The sequence below is a fragment of the Lissotriton vulgaris genome, chromosome 1_1 (genome assembly GCF_964263255.1).
Source record: "Lissotriton vulgaris chromosome 1_1, aLisVul1.2, whole genome shotgun sequence".
Lineage (NCBI taxonomy): Eukaryota > Metazoa > Chordata > Amphibia > Caudata > Salamandridae > Lissotriton > Lissotriton vulgaris.
Window position 1 is genome coordinate 1,599,913,128 of NC_141685.1, and position 18,331 is coordinate 1,599,931,458.

Below are 18,331 nucleotides of genomic sequence, written 5' to 3' on the forward strand. Positions count from 1 at the left end.
TACACGCCGCTCTTCAGCTTGATCCAGCTTGGGGCGTCCAGTTACGTCAGAGCCATACCCGGCATATAACCTATCAGGTTCTCAACAAAGAAAGCATTCCAGCATATAATCTCCACCCACGCACACAACAGCAAGAAACTCTTCGGTATTATTAAAGTGTTCATCCAACCCAACAGTGAGACTACCAACATCCCACCCTCCTAGGACCTCTGCAAGAGACTCAGTGCTTTCTTCCATCACAAAATCAAGTCCATCTATGACAACTTTGATGAGAGCAGCCTCCACGAGGAACCCACACCAACCACTCCCTACACCAAGCAGCCAACACTGGACAGCTGGACCCCCCTCAGCATGGAAGTCAACCTAAAGACTATAAATACAACCCACTCCAGGGCCCCCACAGACACCTGCCCGCCAACTCATTTACCACAGAGCCACAGACATCATCAGCCCCTGGCTTCAACAAATCATCAACCACTCCCTCCTTCCACGATCACTGGAAACACTGGAAACACGCTGAGATCAACTTTCTCCGGAAAAAACCCTCGGCGGACCCCACCTACCTCACGAACTTCAGACCAGCTCCTTACTCCCATTTCAAGTGAAAGTCATTGAAAAAACCATCAACAGTCAACTTGCCTCCTTTATAGAATACAACAACTTCCTCAACTCCTCCCAATCAGGCTTCAGGAAGAATGACAGCAATTAAACTGCCCTTCTCGCTGGGACAGACAACATCCACTCTCTCCTCGACAGTAGAGAAACTGTGGCCCTCATCCTCCTGGATTTCTCCGCTGCCTTGACACAGTCTCACACTGTACCCTAGCCCGCAAACTTCACAACGCAGGAATCCGAAACAAGTCCCTCGACTGGATCCGCTCATTCCTCTCCAGCAGAAATCCATGAGTCAGATTCCCTCCTTTCCTCTCGGAACCCACAACGACTACCTGCGGAGTCGCCCAAGGATCCTTCATCAGCCACACCCTGTTTAACGTCTATATGGCCCTGCTCACATCCATTGTAAGAGCACACAGACTCAACATCCCCCTTGAACATAGGAAAACCGTCACCCATGCCCTTATCAAGTACAAGTACTTGAAGGACCTCAAGACTGGCTGTTCGATGAACCACTGTAAACATCCAGTATCTGCTTGCCCACCTTGCCCCCTTCAGCGCCTTGAGACTCTTCCAGGTGAGTAGCTGTGCTATACAAACCCCTGATTGATTGATTGATTACTTCATTGTCCCTCTCACTTGCGGCCCTGAAATAGTTATGTAATAGTTCTGTAATCAACCTGTCCAGGTCCTCCACCTCAGTGCTGCAGTTTCTGGGAATGCCAAATCACTGAACTGGGCCAGCGCACCCACTGCTGTAAGCGTGTTTTGTGCCACCTACTGCTGCAACCACCAGAGGGCCAAGGCCTGCTCTCTGACCCCCTACCACCTGGGCGGCATATGCCAACTCTCTGATCAAGGCCACCACAGAACACTCAGATGAGGGTGTGTATTTGTCGGGGGCACTGCTGCCTTGGTACCACATGATTGGGCAAACGGTCTCTCTAATGGGCCTTGTGTCAATGTCTACTTTTCCCCTGATCCGCTACTACTGGGGAATTCCTAGTCCCTCATATCGCTGTGACTCTTCAATTTACTTATTTATTACTCTTTTCTTCTTTTTATTATTTTACATTTTGTGGCTATCAGTCTGCTTTTCTCTCTCTCTTTTTTCACTCGCTCTAATTTCTGCTGATTGGCTCACTACATCCATCCACCCACTTTTGGGGCCTCCTCACACATCGTATGCTTCGCGGGTCACCTCAGTGCCTTCAGTTGGCATTGGCAGTGCTGATCACAGTGGCCTATTAACATTCCCTTTCTCTGAAATACTGCAGCACTGATACTTTGCCTCTGCTGAGACGTTCAGAGATTCTGCCTCCTCACTCCATGTCACACGGAGCTACAGCCACTACTTGGACCTCTGCAGGTGCCACTCGACACCCATTACAGTTCGGACATGGACTACACACTGCCCTCGTTGCCAATGTACTATGAGCCCCACGTAGCCGCTATGGCTAGATCCCAGCCCCTAACGAATGACATCAGCTCACACAGGCATACAGTTTGGGGCAGACCACAAGTGAGTATCTCCTCCTTTATTTATTAGTTCAGCTGGTCCCAACCACACTAGTGCATGTTGAAGTATACTGAGCTACGGGGTCCCCGGCTCAAGACAGGCTGTGCCGGTTAACGGTTGCTCTTCGCAGCAAAATGCCTCCACACTGCCCCAGCTGCACTGCTTGTAATCCAGTGCTAACTGCTTGCCCTCCTCCTCAACTGAGGGCCAAGCATTAGTGCCACCATCCACATGGTGTTTGGCAGCGAAGAGCCTAGTTTGAAATCCGCTGAGGTGGTACCCATTGAAGTGCGTCTCAAAGTCTTTCACCCAGTTGGGGGTGCCACACCAGCTCCTTGATGATCCGCTACTCCACTGGACTTTACACCACTTAAGGCACAGACTGCAAGTTGGCAACATGGAATCTTATTCGGAACTCTTGAATTTTGTGGAACAATGCATCTTTCAGCAGGGACTTGGACCCGACCAAGCCATAACCCAAAAAAACGATTTCAATCTCTGGGCCTCAACTGCCTTGGAAAACCTTCCATTTAAGATCCGGGAACACAGAACTCGCACTTTATTCCCATCCGGATCTGCAACTTTGCACACAGAACTGGCATCTGATCTCCCTCTAGGCAGGAACTTGGAACCATTATACACTAGTGATGCTACTCTGAACATTTTTATCAACCTCTTATTGAATTCACATGTGAACTTAAGCACACAACCAAAATCAGATAATCGGACTCCCTGTCTATTTACCTATATATATATATATTTTTTTTGTGTAAACTGTTGCGATGATTTTAATGAACCACGCGAAAAAAGGATTATCTTATCTAATCTTTCAACAGCCATGCACACACAAATTAGAACATCTACAGATTTTAAGATACCTAAGTATACCCACCATCAGACCATTGTACATTATCCAGACAACAACAGACCGGCAACTACCATATCACACAGACTTGCACATATATAGTGACACGAGGGCACACGGATTTACATGTGCCCAGGCACACACACCACCAGGTGCGCACAGGCCATCAGACATGTAAGCAACACAACACAGAGCTCAACAATTATACAAGTATCATTGGAAACAGATCACCAAACAAAAGTTCAATCTAGTGGTGGCTTCTAGTAGGGAAATGTGGTGTGACAGCACAGGATGGAATAATAAAAAAAATTAATAATAATTACCTGCCACCGGTTGCCTCCCAGCGTGAGTGCTCTTCTGCTCCTGATGCACAGGTTCCCAGACTCCCCTCTAACAATTCAGATGCTGCTGTCATGCTGGTAATCTTATTGCCCAGCATGAGAGAAGTGGCAGTGTTGGGCGGAGAGGGACGGCTTTACACTCCCACAGGGACTGGGAGCCTGTGCCTGCTGTTCTCAGCGCAGGGTCAAGACTGATTTGCATATGGCTGGGTCCAAACTGGAATGGCATGGTGAGCAAAAAATAATGGATTTAGGCCCAGATCTCTGTACTGGGGTGAATGTATGACATTGTTCTGCAATCTGTCCATCAATTGTTCTTTCTCAATTGATCACCCCAAGTGGGAAGGGTAGGCCCAGACGTGGGTCCCGTGATCTCCATGCCACTGCAGTCAAACTGTCCTGACTGATGAGGACTGAAAGCCCTAAACCGATCCTATGATGCTTGTTTCCAGTCCAGCGAGGACCTGGCCTGGCAGTTTAGGCTAGACTGTACCCATTGGGTGCAGGATCAAGACTGATTTGTATATGGCTGCGTCCAAACTGCAATGGCAAGGTGAGCAAAAACAATGTATTTAGGCCCAAATCTCTGTACTGGGGTGAATGTATGACATTGTTCTGCATTCTGTCCATCAATTGTTCTTTTTGCATTTGTAACCCCGAGTGGGACGGGTATGCCCAGACATGTGTCCCGTGCTCTCCATGACACTGGAATCAAGCTATCCTGGCTTTTGAGGGCTGAAAAATGGAAACCCGTCCTAGGATGCTTGTTTCCAGTCCAGGGAGGACCTGGCCTGGCAGTTCGGGCTGGACTGTTCCCATTGGGCGCAGGGTCAATACTGATTTGCATATGGCTGGGTCCAAACTGGAAAGGCATGCTAAGTAAAAAAAATGATGGATTTAGGCCCAGATCTCTGTACTGGGGTGAATGTATGACATTGTTCTGCATTCTGTCCATCAATTGCTCTTTTTCCATTTGCCACCCGGAGTGGAACGGGTCGGCCCAAACGTGGGTCCTGTTCTCTCTATGCTGCTGGAGACAAGCTATCCTGGCGGATGAGGGCTGAAAGCCCAAAACCAGTCCTAGGATGCTTGTTTCTAGTCCAGGGAGGACCTGGCGTGGCAGTTTGGGCTGGGTCAAGACTGATTTGCATATGGCTGGGTCCAAACTGGAATGGCATGGTGAGCAAAAAAACGATGGATTTAGACCCAGATCTCTGTACTGGGGTGAATGTATGACATTGTTCTGCAATCTGTCCAGCAATTGTTCTTTTTGCATTTGTCAACCCGAGTGGAATGGGTATGCCCAGACGTGGGTCCCGTGCTCTCCATGCCACTGGAGTCAAGCTGTCCTGGCTGATGGGGACTGAAAGCCAGACCTCTGCAACTCCATCGCCTCATACTTCCACAACAAGATCGCGGACATACACAACAGCTTCAACAACCAACCAACGCACACCACGACCGAACCACCACCCCCCACCACCACCCTCCGCGCCTGGACTCCGATCAGCACCGAAGACACCGTCCGCACGATGAACTCCATCCACTCCGGATCTCCGACCGACCCCTGCCCTCACCACGTCTTCAACAAGGCCGACGCTGTCATCGCACCCCACCTGCGAGACATCATCAACACATCCTTCGACACCGCCACCTTCCCTGAGAGCTGGAAGCACGCCGAACTCAGCGCTCTACTCAAGAAACCCACAGCGGACCCCACCGAACTCAAGAATTACCGCCCCATCTCGCTCCTCCCGTTCCCAGCCAAAGTCATCGAGAAGACCGTCAACAAGCAGCTGGCCGCCTTCCTTGAGACGAATGGATCCCTCGACCCCTCACAGTCTGGCTTCCGAGCCAACCACAGCACCGAGACCGCCCTCATCGCCGCCACCGATGACATCCGAGCCCTGATGGACAATGGAGAAACAGCGGCCCTCATCCTCCTAGACCTCTCCGCGGCATTCGACACTGTCTGCCACCGCACCCTAGTGCAGCGCCTCAGCAACGTCGGAATCCAGGAGAAGGCTCTGGAATGGATCATCTCCTTCCTCGACGGAAGAACACAGAGAGTCCGCCTACCACCGTACAAGTCAGAGGCCACCGAAGTCATCTGCGGCGTCCCTCAAGGATCCTCGCTGAGCCCCACCCTCTTCAACGTCTACATGAGCCCCCTCGCGGCCATCGCACGCCAACACAACCTCAACATAATCTCCTACGCCGACGACACCCAGCTGATCCTCTCCCTGACCAACGACCCCGCCGCCGCCAGAGCCAATCTGCACGAAGGGATGAAAGAGGTAGCCGAGTGGATGACGACCAGCCGCCTGAAACTGAACTCAGACAAGACGGAGGTCCTCATCCTGGGCTCCTCGCCCTCCGCCTGGGACGACTCCTGGTGGCCTCCCGCCCTGGGCACCGCACCCAAACCGACAGACCCCGCACGCAACCTGGGCTTCATCCTGGACTCCTCCCTCTCCATGACCAGGCAACTCAACACCGTCTCCTCGGCGTGCTTCAACATCCTACGCATGCTACGGAAGATCTTCTGGTGGATCCCCATCGAGACCAGGAAGACCGTCACCCAGGCCCTCGTCACCAGTCGACTGGACTACGGCAACGCCCTCTACGCCGGTACCACCGCCAAGCTCCAGAAGAGACTCCAGCGGATCCAGAACGCCTCAGCCAGACTCATCCTCGACATCCCACGAACCAGCCATATCTCCGGACATCTGAGAGACCTGCATTGGCTCCCCGTCAACAAAAGAATCACCTTCCGCCTCCTCACCCACGCACACAAAGCCCTACACGACCAAGGCCCGAGCTACCTCAACAACCGAATCAACTTCTACGCTCCCAAACGCCACCTCCGATCAGCCAACCACGCCCTCGCCGCCGTCCCCCGCATCCGAAGAGCGACAACAGGAGGAAGGTCCTTCTCCTACCTGGCCGCCAAGACCTGGAACTCCCTCCCGACCGACCTGCACCTGACCCAAGACCACCTCTCCTTCAGGAAGAAGTTGAAGACCTGGCTGTTCGAGCAGTAACGGCACCCCCTCCCCCCAGCGCCTTGAGACCCTACGGGTAAGTAGTGCGCTCTATAAATGTCTTTGATTGATTGATTGATTGATTGATTGAAACTGGTCCTAGGATGCTTGTTCCAGTCCAGGGGGTACCTGGTATGGCAGTTCGGGCTGGACTGTTCCCATTGGGTGCAGGGTCAAGACTGATTTGAACATGGCTGGGTCCAAACTGGAATGGCATGGTGAGCAAAACAACGATGGATTTAGGCCCAGATCTCTATACTGGGGTGAATGTAGGATATTGTTCTGCATTCTGTCCATCAATTGTTCTTTTTGCTGCTGTTCACAATACAACAGCCTGGAGATATCTAAATGTGCATGCGTGGAGAAGTGTGGCTCAATGATTAGAGCTGCAGACCCTGATGCAGAGGTCTAGCCTGGGACCAGGGTTCAATTCCCCGCCTCGGCGGGTCTTGGGCTCAAAATTCCACGGACCTGATAATTCTCGCCTCGGTGCCTATTCCAATCATGGAGTCCCACTCTGCAACTATGGGCAATAGCTTGCTTAATCTCCACAACGGCCCCCACGACGCTAAGGATGCCAGGCCTCCACCTTGGGGGTGCCCAGGAGTGGACGCCACACATGGAAAGCCAGGATGGGTTCTGCAGCGGTATTCATACAAGCGCCTTGAGACCCTTGCGGGTGAGTAGTACGCTATACAAGTATCAATTTACATTACATTACATTTACATGCCGGTTGGCCGTCCTAAGACAGCCTTTCCTCCTCCAAGATTGGTATTGTCAGAGGATGGCCCTGCGTCCAAGACTCAGCTCCATCATGAAAGATAAAATGATAATAAAATTGCTTTATTAATTTATTTTACATGATGTTTTCACCTGCTAGCTGTAGCAGTGGGGCTATACTCTTCTGCCATAATGGAGGAGGCACTGCTGCGCCATACACAGAGACAAACACACACTCACACAAGGGTAAATGAACAGACAGAAATGTAATCAACTGGTGGATAAATGGTTCTCGGCAGCAAACAAACGCTCAGCCCATATAATGCACTGATTTGTTAAATTGATTCCATGTACCCTGTTCATTAAGTATATGAAATATAATTGTGTAGACTACACAGCATTTTGTATTTGCAATTTAAATTAATGTTGTTTCCCAAGGGGCAGTTAAGAGCTGAAAGTTGAAATGGATGATTGGAAGCTCACATATACTTGATTACATCTTGCCTGATAAATGCTTTCTTATCCAAATGAGATTTTTTTCTACTAGTGACACCAATGAAAAGCACGGATATATTATTAGAATGCACAGAGGGTACCCTGCTTTCCAGAAACATAACACACTCCTCTCTTATTAAGCCTGGAATTACAGAGTGCCTTACACTTATTAGCATCTAAAGAACAACATTCGAACTTGGCCAGCCAATGAGAAAGCTCCCTTTGGGGCTATAGCTACTGTTATAGGCCCACAGAGCGTGCAGGCTGTGGCTGTAATTTCCTAATGTCCCTAGGGTGTTCTGCTCCAGTATTTTCCTAGAGAGTGCAAGCTTTTTGTGCTGCTTCCGTTTCTATCCAGGTGCTGTGACGCAGATGCAACTCACATGTAATGTTGCTTTCATGGCCTTGCCATCTCGGCAGTTTCGCCTGTGTAGAATGTTCCTTATAGAACCCTCTCTATGTAATAATGCCCGGTTTCCGTGGTAACTTGAGTACGGCGACAGGACCTGCAGTTGAAAGTTGGTGTCGGTAGTGGACCGTCCTGCTGCACGTCTGGTCGTATCTTTACCTTACCTCCTGTTGAGTCTTTACTATATCACCTGTTCTTGCCACAGAGGGTTGGCTCCCAGTGGCATAACAATAGGCCCTGCAGCTCCAGTGTTTCAGGTGGAGCCCAAATTCCAGGCCCCCCCTCAGGCATTGTGCACAGGTGGGCATTAGAGCTCCTGGCTGGGTCTAAAGCAAGGGGGACCCCCACCCTACACCTTGCGGGGGGGTGAAGTATTGTTACACTGCTGTGGTTCCTTCTTGTCTTTCTAAACCAAGCCTCATTAATCACAGAATTAGAGAAAAGTGAAACGTTTTTTCAACCTCTGCAGTTGATCAGGATTGCTTGCAGCATGGAGAAGAACTGGCATCCTGTAGCGCGAAAGGGAGAAATTCCTTTCTTTCATTCACAGCATCAGGAGAGACGCAGGAGCTGCACTGTAGATAAGGAGTCAGGTAGATTTGAATACCTTTATTGGCATATTTAAGAAAAATCAAAGGTACAACAGGTGAGTGTCAGAGAAGCAGCATACGCTCTTGAAGCTACTCGACAACTGACCATAGAACCAGAATGGCACATCGCCATACATTCTCTGGCTCTGGCATCACGTGGATTTAAAGGAACATAAGCACAAGGAAATAGTAACTTAACAAAATACCACACCCCCCCCCTTACAACAATGAAAAGAAAATATACAAAGAGAAAATAAAACAAAATGAATTATATAACATTCCTAAACCAAAGAATTACATAACATATCCTTTAAGCCAGCCCGGTAACACTCTTGTTCTTTTTCCATGTACAGAATCAACAATCTTAGAATTGCAATCTCCAACCCTTTCCCTCCCCCCTTACAAGAAGAGGATACATTTTCCAAAGAAAGATCATTTGACTGTTCAGATGTATTCACCACATCACCAGCTAATTGAGATTGTAAATAACTATTCTCAAAGTAATCCTCAATCCATTCAAAATCATTTTGATTGTTCAACTCCTGAGAATCCATAATCCCACTTTGTTCAGGATTAATAGCAATGTTTTTAAGATTCCACACTCTACCATCACATAGTCTGACTCAGTTCCTCAATATTTCTAAAACTTGCCTAGGTGGTTCATAAAGGCTTTCACCTTTAGGTACTTTAAAAGGTTTTTTAACCCGTACCCAATCACCTACCTTAACTTCAACATCTTTGGTACCATGATGTTTATCATAAAATTCTTTTTTCTTGGCATGAACAAAATCCAAATCATTCTTAACCTCCACAGGAGACCATTGTGTAACTTTTCCATCCAAAAGTCAACCAGGGCTGAATTTGCATCTAGGTGACCTACCTCTCATCATAACAAATGGAAATAATTCAGTACTAGTCTGAGACGTTATTCTGTAAGACCACTCAGCCTTTTGCACTTGTACTTTCTACTCCAACCTCTTGTTAACAGACGCCTGAATGATCCCTTTAATTACCCTGTTAAACCTTTCCACTATGCCATTGCAGCTTGGGTTGTATAAAGCTGTAGTTTTATGTTTAACACCGCATTTCTCAAAATAATCCTTTGCCATCTTAGACATAAATTGTACTCCATTATCTGTTAAAATACAGACAGGTAAGCCTTCCATAATGAAAATGTTATCAAGAAACTTGAGAACAGTATTTGTGTCTATTTTGTCAACAAACCTGACAATGGGCCAATAATCCAAATTCTTTCAGATCACCAATAGGTCCAATAATATCCACAGCAACAGTATCCCATGGGATATCTGGAATCAAACCATCACTCATAGTAGGTTTCAAAGTTCTACGTGTTTTATCAGCAGAATTACAAACATCACATTCCCTCACAAAATTTTCAACATCCTTATCAATTCATGGCCACCAAAACATGCCTTTAACTATCAATTTGTTCCTTACAATCCCAAAATGCCCCTCATGTCACAATTGCAGAATCTTCCTTCTGAATGAAACAGGGGGAACAATTCGTTCACCCCTCAACAGTATATCTCTCTGGAGAGACAATTCCATACAAACTTCCCAAAAGGCATTTAAGCTTCCTTTTATAAAGTTTTTCCTAGGCCAACCCTTACAAATGTAATTATTACCATCTTTTAAAACCATATCCTTCCCTTGTTCTTCCATCCATTGATCTTTGCTGATAGCAGGCACACCAGAATCATGAACCAAAGCCACACTAAAGTTGCCCCAAGGATCATCAACACACTCTTCAAGTGAAGACGGCATTCTAGATAAACAATCTGCTATAAGATTTTCTCTTCCAGGTAAGGAAACCATTTTATAAATATACTCTTTCATTCGCATAGATAATCTAACTAGTCTTGCCGAAGCTCGTGAAATACCTTCACATGACAAAATGCAAATTAAAGGCCGGTGGTCAGTACGAATAATGACCGGTTTACTCCACACAAAAGCCCGAAAATGTTCTAAGGCCCATGCGCAAGCCAAGGCTTCCCTCTCTAAAATCGTATATCTCCCCTCAGCAGGGTAGAGTGCTCTGGAAGCAAACAAAATTATCCTTTCCTTGCCATCCAATCCTTTCTGTGATAATACTGCTCCCAGACCGGATCACTGAAATAATATCGACTGACAAAATATCGACTTGCCAAAATATCGTGGACAAAATATCGACAGTCAAAATATCGAGTTTGTATCTACAAACAGGTAAGTACAAAAATATCGAGTACAAAATATCGTTAACAAAAATATAGATGTAAAAAATATCGACTTTATTAAAAACAGTGTTAAATTAAATTAATATTAAATTTTAATTACTAAAATATACTTAAAACGACTTAAATTAAATTATAATAATAAAATAATAAATGAAAATAATAAAAATAATTTTTTAAAATCTGATTTGTTGACCCTGAACCCTAAAAATACCCCTTTACCCAAAAACCCAAAACTGACCCTGAACCCTAAAAATACCCCTTTACCCAAAAACCCAAAACTGACCCTGAACCCTAAAAATACCCCTTTACCCATGACCTGAAAACTGACCCTGAACCCTAAAAATACCCCTTTACCCATGACCTGAAAACTGACCCTAAACCCTAAAAATACCCCTTTACCCATGAACTGAAAACTGACCCTGAACCCTAAAAATACCCCTTTACCCATGACCTGAAAACTGACCCTGAACCCTAAAAATACCCCTTTACCCATGACCTGAAAACTGACCCTGAACCCTAAAAATACCCCTTTACCCATGACCTGAAAACTGACCCTGAACCCTAAAAATACCCCTTTACCCATGACCTGAAAACTGACCCTGAACCCTAAAAATACCCCTTTACCCATGACCTGAAAACTGACCCTGAACCCTAAAAATACCCCTTTACCCATGAACTGAAAACTGACCCTGAACCCTAAAAATACCCCTTTACCCATGAACTGAAAACTGACCCTGAACCCTAAAAATACCCCTTTACCCATGAACTGAAAACTGACCCTGAACCCTAAAAATGCTCCTTTACCCAAAATGTATCAATATTATTTAATTACCAATTAATTATTAATTAACAATAACAATAAAGTAAATATATTACAACATTAGGTGTAATTATTTTAATAATTAATATTATGTTATCAAAATTAATTACTTAAAAATAACACAAAATTATATATATAAAAAATGTACTCTAATTAATGTAATTAACTAATTACAATTAATTAATTAACAATTATTTACTAATACAAAATATATTCAAAATTATATTAATTAATTAACTAATTAATATTAATTAATTATCAATTAATTAATAATTAAAAATATTAACAAACATATATTAATTAATTAATTATTATTAAATTACTTCCCACCCTATTCCCCTATAAACCCACAACCCGCTACAGAATTACATTACGCAATTATTATCAAAACAAAATTCACGTAATAAAATATTTTATAACATTAATACACACTATTCACACATATTATTACATAAAAATACACTATAAAATATTATATATTATTAAAAAATCGATATTTTTGCTATCTATATTTTATACAGTCGATATTACTTCACTTACCTGAAAAACGATATTTTTGTAGTCGATATTATGTCCAGTCGATATTTTGTCCAGTCTATATTTTAAACTCGATATTATGTCCAGTCGATATTTTGGAGTCGATATTTTGTCTCTATACCTTCCAGACCCTTATCACTAGCATCTGTAGTCAATAAACACTCTACATTAGGATCAAAACTAGCTAACGCATTTACATTTTGTAAATCAACCTTGATCTGTGCAAATTTATCCTCACAAGCCTTAGTCCACTCAAACTTTGTATTTTTCTTGAGCAAACTACGAATGTTATATACTTTTGATGCAAAATTATTTATAAACTTCGCACAGTACTCTGCCATGCCAAGAAACGCTCTCACTTCTTCTTTAGTAGTAGGTGCAGATGACTTTACAATTTTTTCTACCAGTGTAGGTTTAGGCCTGACACCATCTTCACTAATAATATGGTCTAAATAAAGACACACTTCTTTGACCAAATTTGCATTTAGACAATTCTACTGTCAATCTAGCTGACTGCTACATATTTAGATTCCATCCAAAAGAATTCCCCGTACCCAGGACTATAGTTAGTAATTATCTAGCGGGCATGAGACCCTTGTCCGCCTAAATTCTCAGATCGTAGAATTACGGAGCACACCTGATATTATTTCTATATTTAGGTGTTCATTGTCTCTAATGCCCTACTGTCCCTGAACAAACAATCTAGTCTGTCAATATTGCTGATTGTGGGGGGTTCCATATATTTTCAACTCGGCGCAACCTAAAAAGTGTCAGCCCTACATAGGACCATACATATACCCACACATGCACAAAAATAATCAAGAAAAAATGTGTGGCGGAGAGGAAGGCACCTCACGGGCGAACACCCTCGGGGCAATCTGGTCAGATGTTTACCAGAAACGTGTCCCCTTTCTCATCATAGGTGACCATTCCTATTCCAGAATTTAGTGAATAAGTGTGAAAAAGGAAATAGTAAAGAGACGGTGCATAGCAAGGAGCTTAGAGCATAACTCCTTAGACAAACAAAACAGAGTGAAAAGTAAAATCAACTGTCACACCTCTTAAACTGCTTTTATTACTGACTGGGGTGTACACAGTTGACGTAAAAAGGCTGGTAGCTTAATATCGCATACCACTACCTGCAACTGACGTAAAAAGGCTGGTAGCTTAATATCGCATACCACTACCTGCAACCTACATAATTAGAACCTGTATTAACCTTGAATCATGTTCAGTTTTATTTGCCGCTGTAAGCAAAATGTCATCCTGGAAGAATGAAACCATGTCCATTTCCCCAAATAATCTATGCATGAGACGCTGGTAGACAGTCGTAGCTGACGCCAGCCCAAACGGCATGCGCCTGAATTGGTAGGAACCAAAAGGCGTGATAAATGCCGTAAGTTTCCTAGATTCAGGTTCTAATTCCACCTGATGGTAAGTGGCCGAAAGATCAATTGATGAAAACCATGTGGGACCTCTTAATGAAGACACCATTTCATTAATCTTAGGAAGGGGAAACTTCTCAATCACAATATTATTGTTTAGGTGGCGCAAATCAATGCATAAACACATTTTCCCATTAGGTTTCCGGGCAACCACAATCGGAGAAATCCATTCAGATGTTTCCACCTCCTCAATTACTCCCTTGGACAACAAACCTTGTAACTCCTTCTTAACTTTGTCCCGGATCAACATGGGAATAGGTCTTGCTTTATGCACCTTAGGTTCAGCATTTGCTTTCAACACAATTCTGTGTTCAAAGCCCTTCAACGCTCCAAGTTCTTCACCAAACATTTTTGGAAAACTTTTACACATCACATCACCGAACTTGCTGCACTCATCCATGATCAAAACCTTCTCTTTGCTATTGGGGTCTAATATTATGTTTAGGTTCTTTTGATCAAACTACCCAAGCACTGATGGTCCAACCTTTGACACATACAACTTCCCTCTAGTGGATCTTCCTTTGAACAAAAAGGTAAGCTATCTAAAGCCCAACATCTCAATTTTCTCCCCAGTATAACTAACACGGCAAATGTCTGATACATTCAATTGGTTCCCAATTTTTCCAAAACATTTTTTCCTCCAAATTTCCTCATTAACAATGGTGTATGGAGATCCTGAATCTGCATATACATTCACTATGACACCTCCCAAGGAGATCTCGCACACAGGTTTACCCTCTAAGGAATTTTCCGTGATGTTTATAACATGATCCCCCCTTACATTTTAACACATTTATCATCCAATACTTCATCTTCCATTTCACCACATCCACATCCCAAATATATTTCACATTACCGCGTCTACCGCACATTTTACTAAAATGGCCCATAAGTCCACAAATCCCACATTTCTTCTTTAACGCAGGACAATATTTACTAAAGGCTAAATATTCTTTACTATCACAATGATAGCATCTTCTTTCTTCTATCTTTCTATCTTTACTTACATACTTTGCAGGTTGACCCATCCATTTCCCCTGCGATTGCCGATGATAATTCCTAGCCAGTGTCTGAATTTTAAATATAGCTCCTGATATTTTGACTGGATCTTTATCTGTCTCTTTAACAATTGTTGCACATCTAACTGACATTTCCGTTTTTCTCATTATAGCAACTACGTCGTCTAGTGGTGCATCACCATTAACCCACAGACGGGTCTGCAGGGTAGATCTGTTATTGTGCATGACTAACTGATCCCATTTTAGATCATTGTGTAGTCCTCCCAATTTGCAGTCATTAGCCAGTTTCTTTAAATCATCAATCCATTCATCAACTGTCTCCTCTTTTTTTTGCTTTCTCTGAAAGAATTTATGTATTATAACTCCAATACAGACTTTTGGAGCAAAGTATTTATCCACATCTCTAAGTGTTTTCAAATACATCTAAATCTGGATCCACATATTTACTCATGCGTCAGTGAGTCTTCAATCCTATAGGCCCTAAGGAATGCAACAAAATTCTCTTTTTCTGTTCAGCTTTCATCTTTTTAGCCTCATCAATAGCTTCAATATAAATAATAAAATACTCATTCCATTCAATCCATTTGATAGTAGGTTGTGTACATGTTGCCCAGAATGGTTCAGGGGAACTAATTGAAAAATTCTGTTGTGCCATGTCCTTATTCTTATTTGCAGTACAATCTCCTTCTTCCATACACAGTGTAATTCGTTATTAAAAGATAAAGTATTTTCCTCACACGACTTAAAAACAAGACAAAATAGCTGTTCATAAAACAAATTGCCTTTCCCCGGCTTTCTCACCTTTTGTAATTTAAATTGCACCAATATTCAATCGTTAGGAACTCCTTGAATACTCCGCGTGCTACTCTATACAATTTCCATAAATGTGTTTTCTCGTTAAATTATCCGATCCTTTACATGCCCTTACATCATGATTTTCCTTAACCGATGTGCCCAAAAATGGCCGCTGCGCAAGGACACGTACTGTGACCTTGCGTTCCGATGTCAATACGCTTTTAGACGTCAATCCTGCGCATGCCCGGTGATGCAAGGAGAAGAACACTTGCAGCATCACCAGCAATGCGCACAGCCAGTGCCGAATCCCGCCGCTGCGTGAAAAATGCAGCCGGAGGCAGTGGATCCAACGGTCACCGTGCAGGCCAAAAGATAAGGTAAATCTTACTGCAATGATTTAACTTGATGGCCAGTCGATCAACGAGATTCCCAACGCTGAGGTCTTCACAAAACCTTTTTTTTTTATCTATAAACACCGCCCAAAATTGACTTTGTGTCTCCGTTTAAAATAAATAAATAAATAAATGAACACCATAAAAGATGTTATTTCACCAAAGCCCAGTTTCCCTCGTCGCCAATTGTAGATAAGGAGTCAGGTAGTCTTGAATACCTTTATTGGCATATTTAAGAAAAATCATAGGTACAACAGGTGAGTGCCAGGGAAGCAGTATACGCTCTTGAAGCTACTCGACAACTGGCCATAGAACCAGAATGGCACATCACCATACATTCTATGGCTCTGGCATCACAAGCATTTAAAGGAACATAAACACAAGGAAATAGTAACTTAACAACATAACATGCACAGATAAGAAATTTCATTTTCCTTTTTCCCCAACCAGCGGATGGCTCTACACCTTTCTTTGTAGCCTAGAAGAGAGGTGCTATTACTTTTATTGCCTATAACTGTGTGGAATTAACTAACTTTTCCTTAATACGGTGCGTTTTACACGCCCTTTTTTTCTTCCAAGCTTCTCCAGTCATTGAATGAATGGGTGGAGATGGGAGACAGGGATGCATGGTTCAATGAATGAATGGCTGGATGGAGAGGCATGTTTGGAGGAATTCAATCAATCAAAATGACTTTGGGGCATATTACCAAGCAATAGCGATAATTATCGCTATTGCTTGGTTAGCGAGAAAAAATTATCGCCAGCTGCGGCGATTTTTATCGCAGATAAACCTTGGTATTACCAAGGTTTATCGCAAATGCGATAAAAATCGACAATAATGCATGAATATCGCTGAAAAATCAGCGATATTCAGGCATTACCGAGCTAATGCTTTAGCAATGTTATACACCTACCATTGGAGAACATGGCTAAGAACTGCTCCTGGGCAGGTGTTAGCTTTTGGAGATATTCGCGCTTATCTCCAAAAGTTGGTAATAGGAGATAGCAATGTTAGCGACTGTTTCCAGTCGCTAACATCTTGGCACGCCCATTTTGCATGTCATTAGTGATACATTTTTCTGACACGCAAAGCGGGGGCCCAAGATGGTCGCTATCTCCTACTAGCTGTCACTAACTGGTGTTAGCGACAGCTAGGTAATAGGGAGATCATTTTATTTCCGCTTTCTTGGCTTTTAAAGCCAAAAAAGCGGAGATAAATCCCTTGATAATATGCCCCTTTATTCGGTCTAACTAGACCATAAAAGTATAAAACCATTAATGCAAAACATCAATTAATCCATATTCCTCATGTGACTGTGTAAAATAGACACATCAATAAACAATTAAACACTATACATCGATAAAAGCATGAAGAGCCATACTAACCGATAATAAAAGATTAATACAATGTTACATAAAAACAGTGGTCCTCTGCTTTATAACATGTTGAGTGTAGACAGCAGTGAAAAATAAATCTTCAGTGGGCAATGTTTGCAAATAAATAAAAGCTGCTATACAGTAACGTATATTCGCCTCTTTTAAGAGAGTTAACAAATAGCGTTTTCTCAACTGTGAATACAGGGGCATATTACCAACAACTAGCGATAATTTTTGTCTCTAACTTGTTTAGAGACAAAAATTATCGCCGCACATCGGCGATTTTTATCGCAGATAAACCTTGCTATTAACAAGGTTTATCGCAAATGCGATAAAAAACGGCAGAAATGCATGAATATCGCTGAAAAGTCAGCGATATTCATGCATTATCGAGCAAATGCTCTTAGCCATGTTATCCACCTCCCATTGGATAACATGGCTAAGAACTGCTCAGGGCAGGTGTTAGCTTTTGGAGATATTCCCGCTTAGCGCGAATATCTCCAAAAGTTGGTAATAGGAGATAGCGATGTTAGCGACTGTTTTCAGTCTCTAACATCTTGGCACGCCCACTTTGCATCTCATTAGTGATAAATATCACTGACATGCAAAGTGGGGCCCAAGATGGTCGCTATCTCCTACTAGCTGTCGCTAACTGGTGTTAGCGACAGCTTGGTAATAGGGAGATAATTTTATCTCCGCTTTCTTGGCTTTTAAAGCCAAAAAAGCAGAGATAAACCCCCTTGATAATATGCCCCACAATTTGCAGAAGAAAATAATATGTAACATACTTTGTGCTGAGCAGTCATGGCAAGGTCACACACGTAAGTGGGGGAAATAGGAACCCTATGGGAGAAAGACAGCCAAAAAGTGCACAGCGCATAATCTAATTCTAATTGGCAGGAATTTGTGATGCTGATTGCACACCCATGCTAAATATGATTCAGTATTAGTGCTTATGTAAATCCCCATGTAGGCCTAGACCAATAGCTTGTCTGCAGAAATTCTGCATTCTACACTTCAGGCATCCAGCTAGAAAGGTATTCTTCAGAAAAGAAAGGAAACTAGCTGATGCACTACTGGGATAGGTAAAGAGACCTCCTGTCCCATGCTATG